At 34.7% G+C, this 22,074-nt stretch overlaps 1 protein-coding gene across 12 annotated transcripts in view; it reads left to right on the forward strand.

The window, feature by feature from the left end:
* INPP4B (inositol polyphosphate-4-phosphatase type II B) overlaps positions 1-22,074 on the forward strand; it is a 981,822-nt gene that overhangs the window by 88,986 nt on the left and 870,762 nt on the right. For 11 of the 12 annotated variants that reach the window (XR_012477007.1, XM_074229248.1, XM_074229249.1 and 8 more), the window contains exon 1: positions 21,004-21,118. The exons of the other annotated variant lie outside the window; for it this stretch is intronic. The gene's annotated coding sequence lies outside the window, so the exon portion shown is untranslated. Of the gene's footprint in view, positions 1-21,003; positions 21,119-22,074 lie in introns of those variants that run through there. 12 annotated transcript variants of the gene reach the window in all.

Consider the following 22,074-nt stretch of genomic DNA (forward strand, 5'->3'; position numbering starts at 1 on the left):
AGTAATATTCTTATAGTATATCTATATAACAACATATTAATAATACATGGTTAAAATAATAGCAGACACCTCTTAGAACTGTTGTAAAGCTCAAATAAAATATTTGTGAAATGTTTCACAAATTTTAAAGTGCTATATACAAAATGGCCCTTATTAGATCATTATTACTCCAGAGCTCTGGAGGAAGTCTACCCCGGTCTAATGTTGGTCAGCTTTTTGTATGAAACATCTGTAAATTTATAACCTATCTCCTTTGATGACTATGGGAATTGTCACCAGAGTCAAGTGATAATATTTTGTCCTTCATTTTCAAAGAAGACCATGAGATCAGGCAGATGTCATGACTTGGATTTGAATGAGGGGGGCTGTGCTAAGTCACCAGTCTCACTTTCTCATCCAGAGCCATCTATATCAAGGGTTCAGCTATGAATCAGGATAATGTGCTCTAGCCCCTGTGCCATCTAGCTGTCCCCATCAAATCCTATGACTTGTTCCACAACTGCCTTATAGGATTGTCAGCAAGGATCAAACATCTCTCCTGAAGGTGGATATGTCGTCTCCCTAGGCAACCTATTCTATCTTAGGATACGTCTGATCGTTAGTAAGTCTCCTCCTTATATTTAGCCCAAATTTGTTTCAATGCAATTTTTACTTCTTGTTTAAAGTTGTGCATTTTGTTTCTAAGTAGGATAGATGTAATTGTTCTCTTGCATGATTGCCCTTCAGATATGAAGACAACTATTGTGGTCCCTTGGAATCTTATATCTAAACCAAATATTTTCACATACTTCACTTAGTTTTCATATGTCATAATCCAGAGGTCCTTTAACCAATTCATTGATTTTCTCTGGATTCTTTCCAAATTATCAATTGCCTTTTTAAAATGAGGTGTGTTTATAACTCTTGGTGTTGTCTGATGAAGGCAGCATACGGGGGGACTGTCCCTATATTTTTAATTTATATTGAGCTTAAAATTCACTAAAGCCTTCACACATATACTATTTTCTAAATAACAATAATGATAATGATAATTACTAAAATTTATATAGTGCTTTAAGATTTGTAAAGTGCTTTCCCAATATTGTCTTATTTGTTCCTTATAACAATCTCTATTATCCCGATTTTTCATAGGAGGAACCTGAGACACACAAATATTAAATGACTTACATAGCTAATAACTATCTAAGAGTGTCTTTGAACTTATAATTTTCTGATTCCAGTTCAAATGCTCTATCACTGTACCATGAAGTTTTTTCAACACTTCTGAAGTTTTTTTTTTTAACCAAAGTATAAAAGCTTACAATTATCCCTATTGAATTTCATCTTGGCAGCTTCAGTTCAATGTTTTAGTCTGCCAAAATCATTTTGGATCCCAACTTGCATCCAATATCTTGATGACATCAGGCCATTTGTAAATTTGATAGACAAGGCATTGATACATTTATTCCAGTCATTGGTAAAAATGGTACGTGGTATTAGGCCAGGTATAGATTGCAAGGATACTTTGGTGACATAAAATAATCAATAACCATTCTTTGAGTCTGATTATTCTGAACCATCTACTGAAGTATTACCTAGCCTATCCCTCTTCATCTTCGCCAGAAGAATATTATGAGAGACCTTATTAAATATTTGGCAAAAATTTGGGTAAACTACAGATAGAAAATTTCACTAACCTATCAATGTAATAAGCCTGACAAAAAGAGAAATATTCTTAATAAAACCATGCTTCTAGATGTTCCCTAATCATCACCTTAATTATATATTCCAGAATTTTGCAAGAAAGTTAAAATCACTGGCCTATAGACTGCACACTCCAGATTTTTGAAAATCCAGTCATTTGTTCTACAAACTTCACAGTATGTCTCACATTTTCCATCATCTTTGAGGGATCTCTGAGTTTGGCTCTGCAGTCACATCAATTAACACACACTTAATAAGCATTTATTATATGACTGGTACAAAGGTAGTCATATTTACATGTTCGTGCCAAGGTGGAATTTTATTATTTCCTTCCCTTTCTTTCCCCCACCAACTCCCTTTTAGACCAAATTTTTCCCCTTTTATTCTGTCCTTTCCAATGCAAAGAAAATTCTTCTTGGCAGAAAAAAAATGAAACTGTACATTCAGAAATCCATCCTGTTATACTGTCATTTCCCCCATGTAGGAATAAACAAATAAATACAAATTTAAAACAACCTTTTCTATTGTCCTAACAATGTTTCATCTAGTCTTAGATTATCCTGAGCCTTGTCACTCCTAACATTAGTTTTGAAGGATGATTTCACTGATTTACTTGCAACTCCTTGAAGTTTTCTCTAAGTGATTTGGCACATAGCAAAGGATGCTATTTTCTGTGTTCCTCACTGACGTTTCCACCAGCTTACATAGTCTGGGACTTGAACGAAGTACGCATAATCTACCTTGTCAGCTCTTTACAAGTTCTTTTTTTTCATGAAAGATCAGAATCTAGAGCATTTAGGGCTTAGTGTTATTGGAGATGGGGGCAAGCCACACAATAATACCCCTGCTTCTTCAAATTTCATGTTTTTCTTCTGAACTAACAGTAAAGTGACAAGTTAAAATTGGAATTTAGAAATGTGGATCTCCTCTCTGTGGAAACCGGCAGAGATGGTGTCAGCACTTAAATAGCTTATTTGTGAGGCCTTGGAGGGAAATCAAGTTTTCTCCATCAGTACATTTTTCAGATAAAGGAAGCTTATTCCTTTAAAAGTCCCATTTTTTATGCTGTAATTTTCTGATGACACTATGTGTTAAATGGGGCAGTTAGGTGGCCAAGGGGATACAGTAGCAGCCTGAAATTAGGAAGACTTACATTTCTGAGTTCAACCATGGTCTCAGATTCTAGCTGTGGGACCTTAGACAAGTCACTTAATTCTTTTTTCTTAATTACTTCATCTGCAAAATGAGCCAGAGAAGGAAATGACCAAACCCAACAGGCAAACTCTAAACATGATTATGGAGAATTATGCATGACTGAAATGATCAACAATGTGCAAGTGACCCAAGACAGTTACTTCTGTCCAATGTTCTGAAGAAAGCAGTTGCTGAATAATATGACACAGTCATTGCTGATTTGTAACTGGATTGTACTCTCCATTGCTGCTGAGAAATGAAGAGAATACATTGTGTTTTCTCACCACTTAAAAGAAGCAAAGAAGTTCATTGGCTAGAATGTTCTCTGAAGTTTGTAAGACCTGAGTTCAAATCCTAATTCACATATTTTCTAGTTGTTCTGAGCAAGTCATTTTTCTTTTTAGATTTTTTTTGAAGGCAATGGGGTTAAGTGGCTTGCCCAAGGCCACACAGCTAGGTAATTATTAAGCGTCTGAGGTCAGATTTGAACCCAGGTACTCCTGACTCCAAGGCGGGTGCTCTATCCACTGCGTCACCTAGCCGCCCCCCCTTGAGCAAGTCATTTAACCTCTCTCAGCCTCAGTTTCCTCATCTTCAAAATGAGGATCATAATAGCACCTACCACACCAGGTTTTGAGGATTAAATGAGATAAAATCTGAAAAGTGCTTTTGCAAATCGTAAAGTGACATATACAGGAAAAAAGGGAAGACAGAAGATTCTTTTCTGTACTCTGCTTGTTGTTGAGAAGGAGAGATGAATTCTGCCAAAGGAGCAGATTTGGAGATTTTTGCCAATATTAGAATAAGGGTTGTTGATTTTTATCTAAAAGAACATGTCACTATTGAACTGATGAGTCTCATCAAAGCCAGAAACTCATAATGGTGGATGCTAAGTAGTTGTTGCAGGAAAAAATAAACCCACATAAATAGGAGAGGCTTAGAAAAGGAGCATCAACAAAGCAGCCCAGTGGACCAATCTGTCCTTCTCAGATGCTATGTCTAGGTTGTGATTAGCTCAGTAGAGTGCAAATCAGCCTTAGCTTAACAATAGGAGTCTTTGTTCCCACATAAGTAAAGCTTGTTAAGAAACTTTTATGGGCAATTCCATAGACAAAAATAGAGTTTCAAAGTCCACAGTTCCAGTGGGGTGAGGTCCTGGATACCTATTAGCCTAGAGCCCATGCTCATGGATTTTTTTTTTTTGCAAGACAATGAGGTTAAGTGGCTTGCCCAAGCCACAGCTAGGTAATTGTTAGTGTCTAAATTCAGATTTGAACTCAGGTACTCCTAACTCCAGGGCAGATGCTCTATCCACTGTGCCACCTAGCTTCCCACATGCCCCTGGATTTTACTTGGAAGCCACAGAGAATTTGATTGCCATGCCCTTTTCAGGCATATCATTTTTAGTACTGAATTGGTGTGTGTGTGTGTGTGTGTGTGTGTGTGTGTGTGTGTGTGTGTAGAAAAGGGGAAGGGGAGACATGTAAAGAAGCAGAGAAGATGCAAAGATGCCTGAAGTAGACTTTAATTTTTCTGGTGGATGACTGGGGACAACTTCTTGCCTCATTAAACACAATTTAACATTACTTTAATGACTTGGGGTCATCCTTCTATCAATTGTTGTGATGGTCCTTAGTACTTCAGTGAGCTTATTTTGGTTCTTTTTTTTTTTTGCATTAGTCTACTAAAGTCCTATTTCCATGATAACAGACTGTGGCTCTGAACTCTTAAAGGTTATGTCATTTACACTGGAGCTGTGGTCAATCTTACTAAACTGGAGGGTCTTCAAGTGTGGTTGCAGCATTGGGTTGCATGTCTGGCATTAGAGTACCATATTTGAAGACTTCATCACCAGAAGATCAGCTAAGTGGAGTAAGTAGTTAGAGAACTGGACCTGAAGTCAGACCTGAATTCAAATTTGATCTCAGATACTTATTAGCTGTGATACCTGGGCAAGTCACTTCTCTGCTCTCTGTTTCCTCATCTGCAAAATGAGCTGGAGAAGGAAATAGCAAACCACTCCAGTATTTTTGCCAAAAAAAAAAAAAAAAACCAAATAGGATCACAAAGAGTCAGATACAATTGAATAAATAATAAAGAAAGTGATTTTTGTTTTCTACCTGCAGAAATCATAAAGATTCAACTAAATAAGCTGTCATATGGTAGTTTTTTCTATCTCTTTTGTGTTGATTCATTTCTGCTATGAGTATGGATCTCTATTTGCTCTTCCTCCTATTGTTTCTAATCTGCTATTATCTGAGAAATTATGTAAACAAGATTGTTAAAGTAAGGGAGTGACTCTATAAGTGAGAGTCGTGGACATGTATGCTTTGAGAGGGACAGTTATAGAATTGTTTCTCCTTTGACAGTCCATTTTCTGGACACATAAATCTGTTTCTGAGAGAGATATTTTTTCAGTTGGGTCTGTCTTGGCAACTCACTTCTCTGGGACATAGGTCTGCTCAGAGTTCTAAAAGAAACAAATACTAGAGTTAAATGACTTGGAGTTTTGAAATATGATTTTTTATTTGAGTGTGACAAACTAAAGAACATTGCAGTAAACATAGAGCACAGAATGCTACAGTGATTGGCATATAATAAAAGGAAGAATTGAAGTTTTAGGTTAACTGGGGAAATAGAACATTAATACTCTTCTATATTTATGAAACAAATGTAATTTGATGATAGAAGAATAGTTTGATCACTAACAGTGAGCTAAGGTGGAGTCATTTTTAGTGAGGACACAGATGAGAGAGGGAGAAAGGACTAATTACATAACAGTAATTAAGAGACCTTCACTTTTCTCTATAGTATCACTTGTTGCTGAGCAGATTGGTTGCCCAATGAGAGCCTGGAGTGCAAGCTACTGTTTCTGAAAGGGAAAAAGAATTGTCAATAAGCTGTACCCTCTATTAATGACTTTTTTTTGCTTAGAAAAACAGTCAGAAGACACTTTTTTACATTGACTGTTGATGAGAGAGGAGAAAGCGAATACTGCAAAAGTAGAGTTGGAGAGCTGTCTTTTAAATAGATAGAAGTCGATATTTCCCTTTTAACTAAAAGAATGTATGCTGATTTAACTGGAGGTATCAGTTGATCCTGAAACTAGAAGTGAAAGACATGTCATTTGTTATTGAAGTGTAAAATCCAGGTGAAAGGTGGAATATTTAGCCTGAAGAAAGCAAATCAGAGAAGTCACCTCCCGGACTTAGTTTGACTGAGATCATGGCCAGTGATGTGTTCACCAAGCCCAGTGTATTACCAAGCTTAAGCATCTATTCAGTATAGAAGCTGTATTCTGACACCAAAGGATATCAGAGCTTGAGAGTTGTGACTTAACATGGGGAAATGAGTTTCCCTTCCTCATGTGCCTCCTTAGTAGAGTTCTCTAAGTATATATTCACTCTCCTCCTTTTGTAAATTGTAGAGAGTGTAACCCAGGTTTATATGTTAACCGTGTTGCAGTTATTATTCTCACATTTGTCTCATTTGAGTGTCTATGATGTTACTGTTGTTAATTTATTACTAATGGTTATTTTTTTATTTATTTATAGGAAAAGGAACAAAAGAAAGGGGATAAGCATTTATAAAATAATTACTATTTTCCAAGTACTATGATAAGCATTTGTATTAATCTTTTGGTTAACTCATTTGGTCCTCACAACAGTCCGAGATTACACAGATACTGCCTGAAGCTAAATTTGAATTCAGGTCTTCCTGATTCCAGTTCCAGTGCCCAATTCATTGAGCCAGCAATTGTCTCTCTACTATTACTGAATAAATAAGTTCTAACCAATTAAATAACTACCTAATTAAAATCTAATATGTCATCATTATATGTTACTGACTTCGAGTTAATGGAAGCACACTGGTGGGGACTTTAGAAGTTATAATGATTAGAAAAATAAATTCTTCCACCACAGGTTAGCCCTAACATGCTAAGGGAGTTCACATGTAGACTGGTGGCAATGGTCAAATGGTGCTAGAACTTCCATCAGTACTGAGGCATGACATGTTGAAGTTAGTTAGGGTAAGCAATCTAACTTAGCAAGTGGGGTTGCATATATAAAATTTTGTATATAAATTTTTTTATAAATTTTGTATATAAATTTTTGTATATAAATTTTGTATATAAATTCAGAGTCCTCATGATCAAAAATGTTATTCTTGGCATCTTTTCTAAAGTCCTAGAGCATTACATTAGGGTATAGGCTTATGAATAATTTCTGAAACTCAGGGATCCTCCTTGTTTATTTTTTCCAAGTTCTATGTATCCCAAAGTTGCTGAAGATTGATCTTTGTATAAGTGGCAAGGCTAGCCTTATTTCACTGTTCTCTTGGAGTTCAGGAATAATCCATACCATAATCCTCCAGTTACAAAGAATTGTAGCATCTTAGATACAGATCTGGAAGTGGCTTCAGAGTTCATCTGGTTCAACTTTTTCATTTTACAGATGAGGAAACTGAGGCCCAAGGACATTAAGAGACTTGCCCAATGTGATACAGTATCAGAGTGATAATTTGAATCCAGGTCTTATGACCATAAGTTGAGCAATCTCTCTGCAATGAGCACTCTCTAATTCACCAGAATAAGTGTTAATAGAAATTCAGTTAGAAATAACCTCAATGACCATGAGATGCAGTGTGCTTCAGTGGAAAGAGCACAGAATTTGGAATTTAAGGGTCTGAATTTAAATCTTAGCTTAAATCACTACCTGAGTGATCTTGGGCAAGTCACTTGTCCACTTAGGAACTCAGTTTCTTCATATGTAAAAATGATAATACCAAACAAGATGACTTCTGAGGTCCCTTCATGATGTACTAGATAAGGTCATTTAGTCTTTATTTGAAGGCCTCTAATGAGGACCTGATTCCCATATAAGTCTAGTTCTTGGATATTTCTTTATGTCAAGCTATATCTCTCTCTTTGCAAATTCTTAGAATTTTTAATTTTTTTAAAAATTTATTTAAGGCAATGAGGTTAAATGACTTGCCCAAGGTCACACAGCTAGGCAATTATTAAATGTCTGAGATCGGATTTGAACTCAGGTACTCCTGACTCTAGTGCCAGTGCTCTATCCACTGTGCCACCTAGCTGCCCCAAATTCTTAGAATTTCTTAGAACTTTTAGCTCCAACTTCTCAGCTAAACAAATGCAGCATTCACTCTACTCTGACTGAACAAGATGCCCATTTCAGGTTAAGCTCATCACTTCTAAACTCAGCATCTCTGCTAACTCAAGTCATGATTAGCAACACCTTTCTAAGCCTCCTCTCCCTTCTATTTGGAGAGCTGGAGGTTGGAATACCAAACTCCTTCCAGTGTCTTTTCTTAGTAGGAGACAGAAACTGGACTGAAACAAGGCAGACTCTGAGTCTGCTGCTCTGCCTGGTTTCAACTCCTGTTAACAAGATGACCTCATCTAGGTACCCCAGACCTCTGTCCTCTCCTCATCCTCCTCCCCCTTGCCCCAGCTTTCCTATCTGCTTTTGAGTTTTGTATTCCTAATGAGATTGTAAATTCCTTGAGGGTAGAGACTTTTCTTTTTACTATTTGTATCCCCAAAGCTTAACTGAAACTCTGGTACATAGTAAGTCTCCAATAAATGTTATTGTATTGGATTAAGGATACAAACTTACAAGAATAATTTCAACATGAAAATAAAGACTTCCTTATACAAATAAAGAAGTTAAAATATACATACATACATACATTCCCTTTGACCCAAAGATTTTATTGCTAGGAATAGATACCGAGGTAGTAACTGATTTTTTAAAAAATGTTCCATATACATTGAAGTATTTATATCTGCACTATTTTTCAAGTAAGAAGAAATTGAAAATAAAATGGATACCTATTGACTGGAGGAAAGTTAAATAAATTGTGGTATATGCAAGTAATGGAATATTATTCTGTAAGGGGAAAAAACTTAGAGGAAAGACTTAAATAAATAGATGGAAAGTAAAGTAAGCAGAGCCAAGAAAATAGTAAACTTAATGACTAAAACAATGTAAATTGAAATAAAATCACAAAACAATATAAAATTGACCCCAAGAAGAAATATAAAAAAATACCTTCCCCCACTCCTTTGCAGAGGTTGGGGAAAAGGGATTATATATGGGTAACATTCCATTTATCATCATAATTTTTAAATATATTGTTAAAATTTTTGGTTTTTTCCTCTTCACTTTTTTATCTTTTAATAAGAGAGTGTTCTGGGAGAAGAGGGGAAAATGTCTAAAAACAAAACATCAACACCCCAGAGAAAATAAAGATTCCTAAACTCTTGAACCTCATAAAAAGGCAAATGGTTCCTTTTGATAATTTTTCAAGTACCTACCACAAAGGTCCTACTTCAAAGTCTCCTTATAGTGTGGAACTCTTGAAGCCTATACTAGTACAATAAAAACTCTGATTTGAAGAAAGCTGGAAAGGCTTATAGGTCACCAAAGAATTCACTTAGGTTCAGAGATCTTATACTAAACTAAAAGGTTGGTGACCTGGAGAGACTTTTTTTTTAGGTTTTTGCAAGGCAAATGAGGTTAAGTGGCTTGCCCAAGGCAATTATTAAGTGTCTGAAGACCGGATTTGAACTCAGGTACTCCTGACTCCAGGGCCGGTGCTCTATCCACTGCACCACCTAACCAACCTGTGCCACCTAGCCACCCTGAGACTTTTCTTTAAGAAAAAAAGTCACAACTCATAACACCACCTCTTGTTGGAACAGAAAGATGTTTTTGAAGGAAGTACCCACTCCAGGGAAGTAATATATATTTTGAAGAGTTTACCAGTACCCTGAGATTATTTATTCCATGGAAACTGAACTATAGAAGTTTTCCCTCTCCAAATGGTTCTATTGCATAAATTGAATTTTTGGAAAAATTTATCAGTAGTTTTCCCCCCACCTACTGCTGCCTATCCCCATTCATTTTGTCACTTTTTTTTGGGGGGGGGGGAATGCTATTTTTCTGTCTTCCCTCTCACTCTATAGTATCATTTGAAGTTGCATCAGCATCCTCCCATTCCACTAAGGCTAAACTGTCTTGATGATTGCCAAAGAAATGGCCAGAAATGGTATGTATTGGGAAAGAAACCCAATATTTTAGGACAGAAGCCACAATCAGAACTTCTTCACAAATCCTCATTTGTGTGGAATCACCTAGAAAGCTTGGAAGAATCTCAGTTTTGGTTACTTCCACTGCTGCATAGAATTTCCCAGGTATGAAAGACAGTGGCTATAGATGTCTCAGTAATAATTGAATTAAATGGAAATATATTGTGAAAAACAGTCTTCTGAAGGAAGATAAAATAATGGTGCTGATGACTGAGAATCAAATAAGTAAACAATTATTTCAGAAGTGATCTGACTACAATAGTGAATAGCAAGAGAATGGGTGTAATGGCTGGACATTTTCAACATTTTAGTTTAGACATAAGATAACATAATGGAACTCAGGAAATGCAGACAGAAATTCATTAAGCTCTTGCTATATTCCAAGCACTGAAGTCTCAGCTTGATTTCATTTAAAAAAAATTTTCACTGGTTATCCCCTATGCCTGGAACTCACTCTTCTCATCTCCACTACCTAGCTTTCCTGGCTTCTTTCAAGTCTCAGCTAAAATCCCATCTTCTGCAAAAAAAAAGTCTTTTCCAGTCCTTAATTTTAGACCTGTAGCTCTTAGATTATCTCCTATTTATCTTGTGTAAGCATATACATACTCATGTGTATACATAGATATACAAGGAGCAAACACACATCTAAATATATGTAGACACACATGTACACATAGTTATATATGTATGCCTAGATGTATTTGCATATATACTATATGTGTATTATACATACACAAATACATACATACATACACACATATATACACATATATCTGTCCATAGTTGTAAGCAGTCTGCTCCTCCAGGGCAGAAATTTTTTTCCTTTTTATCTTTCTTTGTATTCCTGAAACATAGCAGACAATTAATAATTGTTTTCTGCTTTGTTGGTTATATGGAAAGATACATTGATGCTTTAGCCATTAGGCTAACAAATTATCCATTTTTTTCATTCAGTTGTCATGGTTTTGCAATCTTCATCTTCTGAAATGTGTATTCTAGGTGATGATACCTTGCTAACACATTATCTATGCATTCCATTTAATATTAGGACCATTGGTCATAGCCTGATGCTCCCATTTTGGAAAGAGTCAGAAACAACCTTTCCTCTAGTTATTTTTATGTTGTAAACCTATGACCACACTAACAGAGAAACAGAGTTAGATGTAGGCAAAATTTTTAGCCTCAGTTCCCTCATCAATAAAATGAGGTTTCCCTAGATGAATGGTTAGGACCTGCTAATTCTAAACCCCATGATCCTCTGAAGCTCACCATATATGAAAGGAGTTTAGTGTTGCAATCAAATAAAACTTACAACAAAGTTAATGAGACATACCTAATGAAATGCATAATCATTATTGTGCTGAACGATAATTAGGCATAAGTGCTTAACAGTACTCATAAAGCAATATAAATAGTATTACCACTACTCAATCAAACCAAGGATTTCTGGGGTCAACAGGCAGGAAAGGAGATTGTGTGGAATTGTTCTGAGATTTTTCTGAAATGTCTCTACATTGTGGGAGTCCCTGGATTATAGATATTACACCTTTCTGTTTTTTTAAGGATAGGGCAAACACTATGTGGATAGGACACCTTCTTTCCTTCTGCTTTGGATACAGAAATGACCCTTGTCTTTTAACCCTTAATTTTCTAAGAATGGGGCAGCTAGGTGGTACAATAGTTAGGCTAGAATCAAGACCTAAGTTCAAATCCAATCTCATATGTTAGTAATGTTATTCTGGCCAAGTCACTTGACCCTGTTTACTTTGGTTTCCTCATCTGTAAGACAAATAGAGATGGAAATGGCAAACCACTTCAGTATGTTTGCCAAGAAAATTCCAGAAGGGTCAAGTATAACTGAACTTTTAAGAATGGGACAAAAAAAATGGTTCTGTCTTTTGTTTCCTTCCATGAATATCTTGATATAATGTAGCCAAAGGTATATTGTAAGTGAAGATCATTATTTAGAATTCACCATTTCCTGATATTTCACTGAGCATTCAGTGGTCTACTATTCTAACTTCCTTTTAGGGATGAGGAACTGAGACACAGTGAAATTAAATAATTTGCCCAAGGGAGGCAAGATTTAGCCCTGTGCTCAGATGTCACATCTCACTTGGACTTTGCACTATATTCTCTAAACTGGGGAGAGGGCCATATTTTAATTAAACAAATTCTATGCAACATCAAGTGAAGAGAAGAAATCTGCTCTGAACCATACTTCATACTTTCCCCCCCTCTCCTTTCCTCCTCTTCCATCCTCTCTCCTCATCTTCCTGGGTCCCCTTCCCTCTCTTTTCTCTTCTTATTCATATTCTTAAATATAACTATTTATTGCATATTTTCATCCATTTTATTCTTATCTATTCTTCATAATTTCATGAATATATATTATACATTATGTTCTTTCATCTCTTTGTCCACGACTTCATTTTTTTTCTCAATATTCTTTACTCGACTCAATATTAGCCTTGTACTCAAGTCCAAGATATAATCCAAAAATAATTACCACTTTACTTGCTTGTCAGTCCATAATGGTTCCTGGGGTCTGTTGTGGGACACTTGTGTAATCACCTTTCCTTTTGACCTTCATATTTCTTGGTTCCTTATTTTTCTCCTTAGCTCATGTAGCTGATTTATGAGTGCCTTCATAGATGTTTTTATGTTATTTGAGCCTTAGACCTGGGTACAACCCAGTCCCCAATTCCATATTCTACCTGAGAATGATTTGGGGGGGGGTAGGGGAGAAGGGAATGTGCTCAAGCAGAAAATTTAGCTAACCAAGCATATGCTAATTATAAGTAACTTGTAAGGGCAAAGATCCCTTCCTCCTTAAAGCCTTCCTCCTTAATTTTTTCCCCTGAAGTTTCCTAAAAAGAATTTTATCTAAATGTCAGTTTTCACTTTTTTTGCTTTAAAATTATAACTCAATAATAAATTTTAGCTCCATTACTTCCTAATAAAAGGACCACATAACATTACTTCATTAATTTTAGTAGTACAGTGAAACTTTTTTCCTATGGTTTATAGGAACAAAGGTAATAAGAGCTCTAATTTCCAGATGAATGCATAGTAGGAAAAAAAAATAATATCAGAACTCTTAGGCTATAACCACAACTTTTGGGCTATAATTTTTGAGTGACATAAGACATGTTGTGCACAGTTCTGGCAAAGAGTTTTTTATTCAAATAAAGAAAAATGCATGAAGTGTCTCTATAATACTGAGAAGTAGTGTAAGGATAAGGCTCTGGACTTAGGTTCAGGAAGAACAAAGATACCTGTAGTGATGTATCCCTGGATAAACCACTGATTCTTTCTCATTTTCCTTGATTATCAAGGTGAGGGATGGCTGGCATGATAAAAAAAAAGACCATTCAAATCTCAATTGGTCATGCTAAGATCCTGCTTCCAGTCTTTTCTGAAATGGAATCTGAGGCTCCATCCACCCTGGGTAGTTAGCACACCTTGCTCTGGTATGTAGCTGTGGAGAATGTGATGAAACCAGCCTCACCAACTCCTTTATTGCCTTTGAAGGAAAAACATGAGCCATCCTTCCATGTAACTACAACTTCTTTGTACCTTTGTTTCTTTTACGGAAAGATTGCTTAATATAATGTGGTTTAGGTCCACTAGTATATTAGGTCATTGAACAAAGATTTCACTTTTAGAATCCTAACAGTCAAATTTACAAACACATATATTGGAGGATGTATAAAAAATGTGAAGTCTGAGTACCCCCCCCACACACATTCTGAAACACCATCATTGAAGAAATAGAATGACCAATAATAGCTTGAAGAAAATGATAGATAGATGATAGATAGATAGATAGATAGATAGATAGATAGATAGATAGATGATAGATAGATTTTTATTCATGGGTTACCATCATCACTAACTCTCTACCTTACATCTAATCTCTTGGTATTGAATTCCTCCGTGCTTTATTATTCTGATTCAATTAATTCAATTTAATTAAAAAATTATTGAGCATATAAGTGTTAGGCAGATACCATCTGTCCCTGAGATAAAGACTTAAACTTTTTTTCAGCTTGGATAGAACCTGCACAAGCTTGGGCTCTGTCATTATAGCTGTTGAGCACCCAGAGTAACCTTCACACCATGAATCAGACTAGACTTTGTAGAGGTTGTAAATATTATTTGCAGGATTATGATTTTATTGATTTAAAGAAATTTCAGAGAGAAAATTTTCTCTCCCATCATGTAATGCACATACTCAAGAATTCATAGTCATAGAATGTTGTTGTGGCACTGAAAATCAAAGTGACCTGCCCATGATCATAGAGTCAGTATGTATAAGAGATTCATTATGAACTCAGATCCCCACTATTATGAGTCTGTCTTTTTTTTTTAGTTTTTTTTTTTGCAAGGCAATGGGGTTAAGTGGCTTGCCCAAGGCCACACAGCTAGGTAATTATTAACTCTCTGAGGCTGGATTTGAACTGAGGTACTCCTGACTCCAGGGCTGGTACTCTATCCATTGTACCCCACAGCTGCCCATGAGGCTGTCTTTTTATAATCCTTCACACTGCTTATTATTATTACTTTTTAATTTTAAATATTTTTTCATTAAATATTTTCCAATTTCAAAAAAGCTTTTCAACATTCATACTAAAAATGTTTTGAGTTCCTCTAATGTTTTTAAATGAATCTTAAAAATTATCTCTATGTATAATTGGAAAAAATAAAATACTATAAAAAAGAAAAAACATAGACTTTGAAGAATAATCTCTTGAAACTTGTGAGATTAATAAATAGGACTCTTAAATTAGGAGGAAAATGAGGCAATATCTTTTGAAACTTATTGCTTTCTTGATGTCATATGATGTTTATTACTTAATATGAATTACAATTCTGATAATTTAAAAAGCCTTCAAAAATTTTTGAGCTTCAAATCCTCCCCTTCCCCTACTCTTTGAGAAGACAACAACAATATGATATTGATTATACATATAAAGACAAAACATTATTTTCATATTATCCATGTTGTAAAAGAAAACACACAAAAATAAGAAAAATAAAGAAATAAGAATTCTTCAATCTCCATTCAGAATCTATCAGTTCTCTGAAGGTAGGTAGTATTTTTAATCATGAGTCTTTAGGAACTGTGTGTATCATTGTCTTGATCAGAGTAACTGAGTCTTTTAAAGTTCATCGTTGTTACACCATTGATGTTTCTTTGTACAGTGTTCTAGTTCTGCTTACTTCATTTTACATCAGTTCTTGTAAGTCTTCTGAGGTTTTTCTGAAACTCTTTTTTCCCTCATTATTTCTTAAAGCAAAATAGTATTCTGTCACAATCATATTCCACAACTTGTTCAGTCATTCCCCAATTAATAGACATCCCTCAATAATCAGTCTTTCCCATCACAGAACGTACTGTTCCTTATTATTAATATCTCATTGGAAATGGCAACTTCAAATGAACTGAGTTCTAGGTTAAGGATTGATTGAACACAATTAGAGAAGAACTTCGGAACTGAATAGGTCATAGAATGAAAACGGCACCTTCCTGATTCAGGAAGATCCAAGGCTGCACCAGATCAACTTTTCATGGTGTCCTTAATTATGTAGATACTACAAAATAACAGTTTTTTGAGATATTCAAGCCATAGTTCAGACTATGGATTAATTCTTCCAGAAACCATCATTGTAATTTCATTCCATTTATTTTTATTTCCAAAGAGTTCTAATATAAATGGTCCTGAAGCAAGTTGCTTTACTGATTCTAGCAATTCGTTTAAAGTTGGTGAACTTTTGCATGGTGGTTACAAGTTCAATAAGTGAACTGGACATTCAAAGTACTTTTGGGAAAACTTTAGTAATAAACTATAGGATGATAGAAATGATATGCATGCTGCCTCTTATTCCCATGTAGTTTTGATTTCTTCCTCTAGATTTCCATTTATTGAGAGCTTTTTATTCCAGAAAGTTTAAATATTTGTTATTGCAACATGTGTTAAAATCATTGTTCTTTTATGGTTCTGTCGTGAGGGATGGGACTTCAGAATAGCCTAGAAAGATTTGAATGAACTGAAGCTGAGTGAAGTGAGCAGAACCAGAAGAACATTGTATATACTAACAGCAACACTGGGTGATGATCAACTAAGATAGACTAGTTCATTTTAGCAGAACAATAATCAAAGACTATTCTAAAATACTTGTAATGGAAAATACTATCTGTAGTCAGAGAAGAAATTGTAGAGTTTAAATGCAGACTAAAGCTTACAGTATTTGATTTTTAGAAGTTGTCTTATGAATTGTTTGTTTCACTTTAATTTTTTCCATTTTCCATTTGTTCTTTCACAACAACATTAAAATGGATCTATGCTTAGTATGGTTATACATATCTAGACTATATTAGATTGTTTTCTATTAGGGAGAAGGAGGAGGGAAGAGAGAGAGGGAAAAACTATGACACTCAAAATCTTGCAAAAAAATGATTTTTGAAAATGACCATCATATGTAGTTGGAATAAATGAATAAATAAATTGCCAGTAACAGCAAAAAAAGAATTATCTCAAGAAAGGGAAAAAATATTGTTACTATTTTTTTGTGGATTATTATAAATGAATGATTTTGAAGTAATGAATTACTATTATACTACAGTTTGAGGCCAGTTTTTAAATTTGCCAGAATATTTTGAGGTTTATGTCCAGTACTTGCATTTGTTAGATGTTCATTTTTGACGAAGAATGAGTATATTCTGGGCTCTGCTCTGATTGTACTCTGGGCATCTAATGATGTCTTTCCAGGTATTCAGTAGGTGCTATTTTTTTCCAATCTACAATTTTATGGAAGGTTGTTCCTACTGTTTCCTTGCAGCTTTGTATTGATTAATAAGTCCAGGCTCCTTAAGAATAAATTTTCATTTTCCCTATGGACTGTTACAGCAATCTTCTAATTAGACTTCTAATGTCTCCTCATCCAGTCCATCCTCCATATTTCTGACAATGTCTTCTTCCTAAATGGCAACCCTAACCTTAAAAAATTTCAGTGGCTTCCATTACCTCTAGGACTACAATAAATGACATTTAAAGCTTTTCACAGCCTGGCTCTTCTCTATATTTTCAGCCTTTTAACACATCATTCCCCCCTCTCACGATCTGTGGTCTACCCTTTCATCTTCTTTGGTGTTTCTTACTATAATCCTCTCTCACACAACTCTGTGCCTCTGTGTTGACTCTCCCCTGTGTCTGGAGTATTCTTCCGCTCATATACTGTTTTTCAGACCTCAACCTCCTTCAATATTCACCTCCTCCAGGGGATCTTCCCTAGGCCTTACCACTGTTAGTATCTTCCTATTCAAGACCATAATTTTCTATACTTTATTTGTTTTTTAATTTAATGTTTTATATATATATATATATATATATATATATACATATATATATATATATATATATATATCATTCTTCTCATTAGGATATAAGCACTTTGAAGTCTGGAACTGGTTTTACTTTTTATGTATATTCCTAGTATCTGGTATATTATTATTGCTTAATAAATACTTTTTGATTGATTGGCAACAATGATCTGTTCCTGGATCATTATGAAGAATTCCTGATTCTACAAATTAATCTACTTGATTCAGCCATCTGTTTGATGCTTCCTTGTTGACTTATATTGGTTGAACTAATGTGGATGCTACCCATGTAGGTCCTTTTGGCTCCATTCTTATCCATTTTCTAGGTTTTCTTGAATGGCATATCAGTATTAGTTGTATTTGATAAGTCCATTGGAGGATCTAAACATGTGACTGCTGTTCTGGAAACTGCTCTCTGTTCAGGAAGTAGTTACATAAATATAATCCTTTTGGTCATATAGTCTGAGAACATCTTTCAGACCTTTTTATTATCATTATTACCATGTAAATTTTTAACTTCTGGAAAAATTTAAAAAACAGACTCATGGATATAAAAATATTAATTACTCAAAGTCTTTTAATGAAAGAAGCACCCCATTGTGATAGAATAAGAAAAGTGAACTCAGAAAACCTGTATTCAAATTCCAATTCTGATACTTGTTACTAGTATGACCTTGGTCAAGTCCCAAACTTGTTTCCTCATTTTTTAAAATGAGAAGATTGGACTAATCACTCTCTGAGGTTCCTTCTAGGTCTATATCTATGATGTACAAACTTTACTCTTGTACCAAATTGTAAATTTCAAAAGAAAAGAAAATACATTGATAGGCATTTCTAGTTTGTGCTTACTACAAATAATACTAATCACATACAGCATTTGTTAAACTGTTAAATGTTAAAACAATACCTTAATGCTGCCAATTTTTCAAAAAGACATCTATAAATACAACACAGAGAATTTAAAATGAAACCTCTCTTATTATTAAACTGAAAAATGTGATTACATGGAAAATTTAAAATGAAACTCTCCTATTATTGAACTGAAAATGTGATTACCTGAAACAGGCCTTCAACATAACAGCTTATATAAGTAAATGAAAAAAAAGAATTGTTGAGAAATATCTTGTAAGGCAAATTATCACATTCGACTTTGGTCTCATTTATTAAAGCACTTAATAACAGCAAGCAATTAGATCTTCCTCACTAAGTTGATGATAATCTTCAGAATAAAATTGATATGAAAATGTATGACTTAAAAAATATCCTTTTTGTTGCTTGATGTAACTTTCAGTTTTATCACTGTATCCCTAGATTACAAGGTCCTTAAGGTGAGGAACCATTTCATTTTTTCAAAACTTCTGATCACCTAACAGTCCTTAGCATAAAGTAGATACTTAATAAATGTTTTTAATAGATAAGTGAACATCATTAAAAAATCTTTGACTGCAAGATTTTTACATCCAAAGTTTCATTTAATATAATAGGTTGTACCACTGTGGAAATTTGGGAACTGCTATTTAAGTCAAGGGCAAAGTGGAAATGTGTTCCATTTTTGCATTTCTAGGTAACATTTTATGTGAAAATAGCTCAGATAGGAAATCATGACACCCATATCGAACACTTAATAATTGCCTTTCCATTCCATTTCAATCAAAATACTTCTGAGTGTAAATTGGAATGCTTGAAGTAATTAAGACCAAGAAATCATCTTTCTCAAAATGTGATCCTTCAGTTTTGAAGGACTGAATAAGACTTTGGAGGACTAACTAGGAGTTTATGTGTAGGAAAAAATGCACCATTCATTGCTAGAGTGGAAAGATGTTCAAAACTCCAAGGAACTTTTTAGGATAGATATGGAGATTTAGGTCCTTATTTTTATTATTTTGATTCTGATTCTTATTATTCTGTGGTAAGAGTTGATGTGTCTAGCATTGTGGTACAATTGATATTGACTGTTCAAGGACACAATATTATTCTCTTATCTCTAATAATAGGTCAAATAGAAGGTAAACATAGACAAATGGATAAAAAAAACCCCTCTGTACTCCCCTTTGCCTCTGCTTCTGTATCATATAGAAACCTAGAATTTATTAATGCATGTATATGAATGTGTATATGTATGTTTGCTCCATTCTTTTCAAATGCCTCTCCATAGAATAGAAGTGACCCTGGATTCTCCAAGGTTATGCCAGTGGAGAAGCAGTCCTGACAGATACTTCTGAATTGGAAAGGCTTTATTTTTGGGCTTCGTGATGGAAGTGATCTAAGAACCATCTTAGCTACATTCTCAGATGATTATCACTAGGCTAGCCTGAGTTTCTTCATCTATAAAATGAGAGCAATGCCTGAATTGATCTTTAAGTTGTTAATATATCTTGAAACCATTTATATTAATGCACACTTATAACCTGTAGTGCTTTGAAACTAGTAAAGGATGAAATTTTATGTAATAATATTGGTATAATGGTATTAGGTAAATTCAAAAGCCAAAAAAGTGGAAAAAGAACCATAATAAATATTCTTGCACATGAACTCATATTGTGTAAAATGAATAATTTAAATTTTTTATCCAAATATCTCAAAGTGTGTTTAAAGATAATGAAATATCCAGCTTCTTTTATTTGATATTTTTTGAGCCAAATAGGTGAACATTTTGTATGCTTTTTAAGTTCTCAACAGAGAAAAAAAGTTATTAAATTTGAAAAGGTCAAGGTTTCTGACATAAGTATTAACCTGCATGCAATTGCTATACTGATTTGTTTCATAGGACTGCAAAAATCTTTCCCTGAGCTATTACATTGGCACCACCAGAGCAGGGCCAAGATTTCTATTGAAGATCTTTACTAACTGAGAGGCAATTCTGTGAGGAATCTAGGTATTACAGATGTGAGCTTTAAGTCTTTGAGATCACAAAAAGGACATCTTCAGAAAATTTAAATATCTCTGTCATTTGCTTAGTAGGATTATAGCATCATAGAGCTAGAGGGAGAAAGGACTTCAAAAAACATTCAATTTAACCTCTTTGTGTTACAGATGAGGAAAATGGGGCCAATGTTGAGGTGACTTATCTAAAGTTCATTCATTTACTGTATCTACTTTAAGAATTTCAGTTATGGGTAATGTCTCTTTCCTATGAAACTAGCCTTTCTAATGCTGGTAAGGTTTGAAAATAGCATAGTGTTTATACTTTTCTCCTGATTGTGAGTACTTTAGGATGAGAAATTAATATCTTTTTGGACTCTTAAGGGAAGGAGAGTGGCAGCCTAGGCAGAGAAACTGGCAGCAAATTTCTTTACTAGCTTTCCTATTCAAAACTATTGTTTTGAAGCTGCTATATATTTTTCAGAAGAAAGGGTAGTAGGTGTGTCACAGGGTGGGGGAGAGACAGACAGACAGAGAATGAGAAAGGGAGGGAGAGAGGGAGGGAGGGAGGGAAGGTAGAAAGGAGGGAGAGAGAGAGGAAGGGAGGGAGGGGAAGGGAACCAAAGGAGCCAAGAAGGCGGGTCCTATTGATTGTAAATGGGCCAATTCCTGGGTGAGGAATCATCTAGGTGTAGGTTTTTCTCTGGACTTTAGACTTTTAACATATCCCAGAAGAACTGAAAGTTCAGATCTGTGCTTTCAAAATCTCTTTGCTGCACTGGCCCCTCTTAGAGGAGGCTAGGACTGTGAATTGACTTGCAAATATTGCTTTGAAATAATTACTGGTCAGTCATGGGGAAAACAACCTGTTTTGTGAGGTGAGACTGCTCTTTCTGCCTCTAATTTTATTGTTCTCTCTAATAGCAATGAACTAGTTCTTAACCTAAATTGAAAAAAAAATCTAAATAGAAGGAAGTCAGGAGCTCAAGAAAGCCTGGAGAGAGGATATAACTTTAATGAAAAATGGCACTCATGTTTATCTTTCCAGTGTTGATAGAACTAAAATACTGGAACTTTGTTATAGTACTAGTTACAAACCATTCAAATACTGAGAACAGAGAAAAATACAAATTTGTGAAAAACTTGTAAGTTTCAGGACAAATAGATTCTGAATTAGGCAAGAAATGAGTGGGACTTTTAAAAATATTAAATTATTTTATATAAATAAATAATATTAAAAATAAAAATAAACATTTACATATATGTGTATATATATATATATATATATATATATATATATATATATATATATATACACACACATATGTGTAAAATGTCAGCTCCTTCAGAGCAAGGACAGCTCCTTTTGTCTTTACTCAGCTTCTGCTAAAAGTAGGTGCCTATTCAATTTGTTTGGTTGAATCAAATTTATTGCATTTGCTTGAAAAAATGTTTTGCTATTTATATATAAGACCATAAGAAAATAATCAGTAGTGATCAAAAAAAGATAGGAAGATGGACTGAATGGGGAGAGACTTGAGGAAGGTTGGAGAAGAATTTAGAAGCTGGGAGAATTGCTTTGCTTTGAGAACTTGGGAAGGTGTAGTCCCGATCTACCTGTGGCCCTTTCATTTTAAAGGTGGTTAAGTAGAAGTCATTGGGTGTTAACTGTCTTCCCCAGGGTTAATCAGGTATTAAACATTCTAAAACCAAAGCTCTTTTCTCCATGGCATCCTGATTGATTAAGCCGTGAGTAGCATCCCTGACATAGAAATCATATCATATTTATACATACTTAACTTAATATTTGGCACACTCCAAAGGATATGTAATT

This window comes from Macrotis lagotis, chromosome 3 (assembly GCF_037893015.1).
Source record: "Macrotis lagotis isolate mMagLag1 chromosome 3, bilby.v1.9.chrom.fasta, whole genome shotgun sequence".
NCBI lineage: Eukaryota > Metazoa > Chordata > Mammalia > Peramelemorphia > Peramelidae > Macrotis > Macrotis lagotis.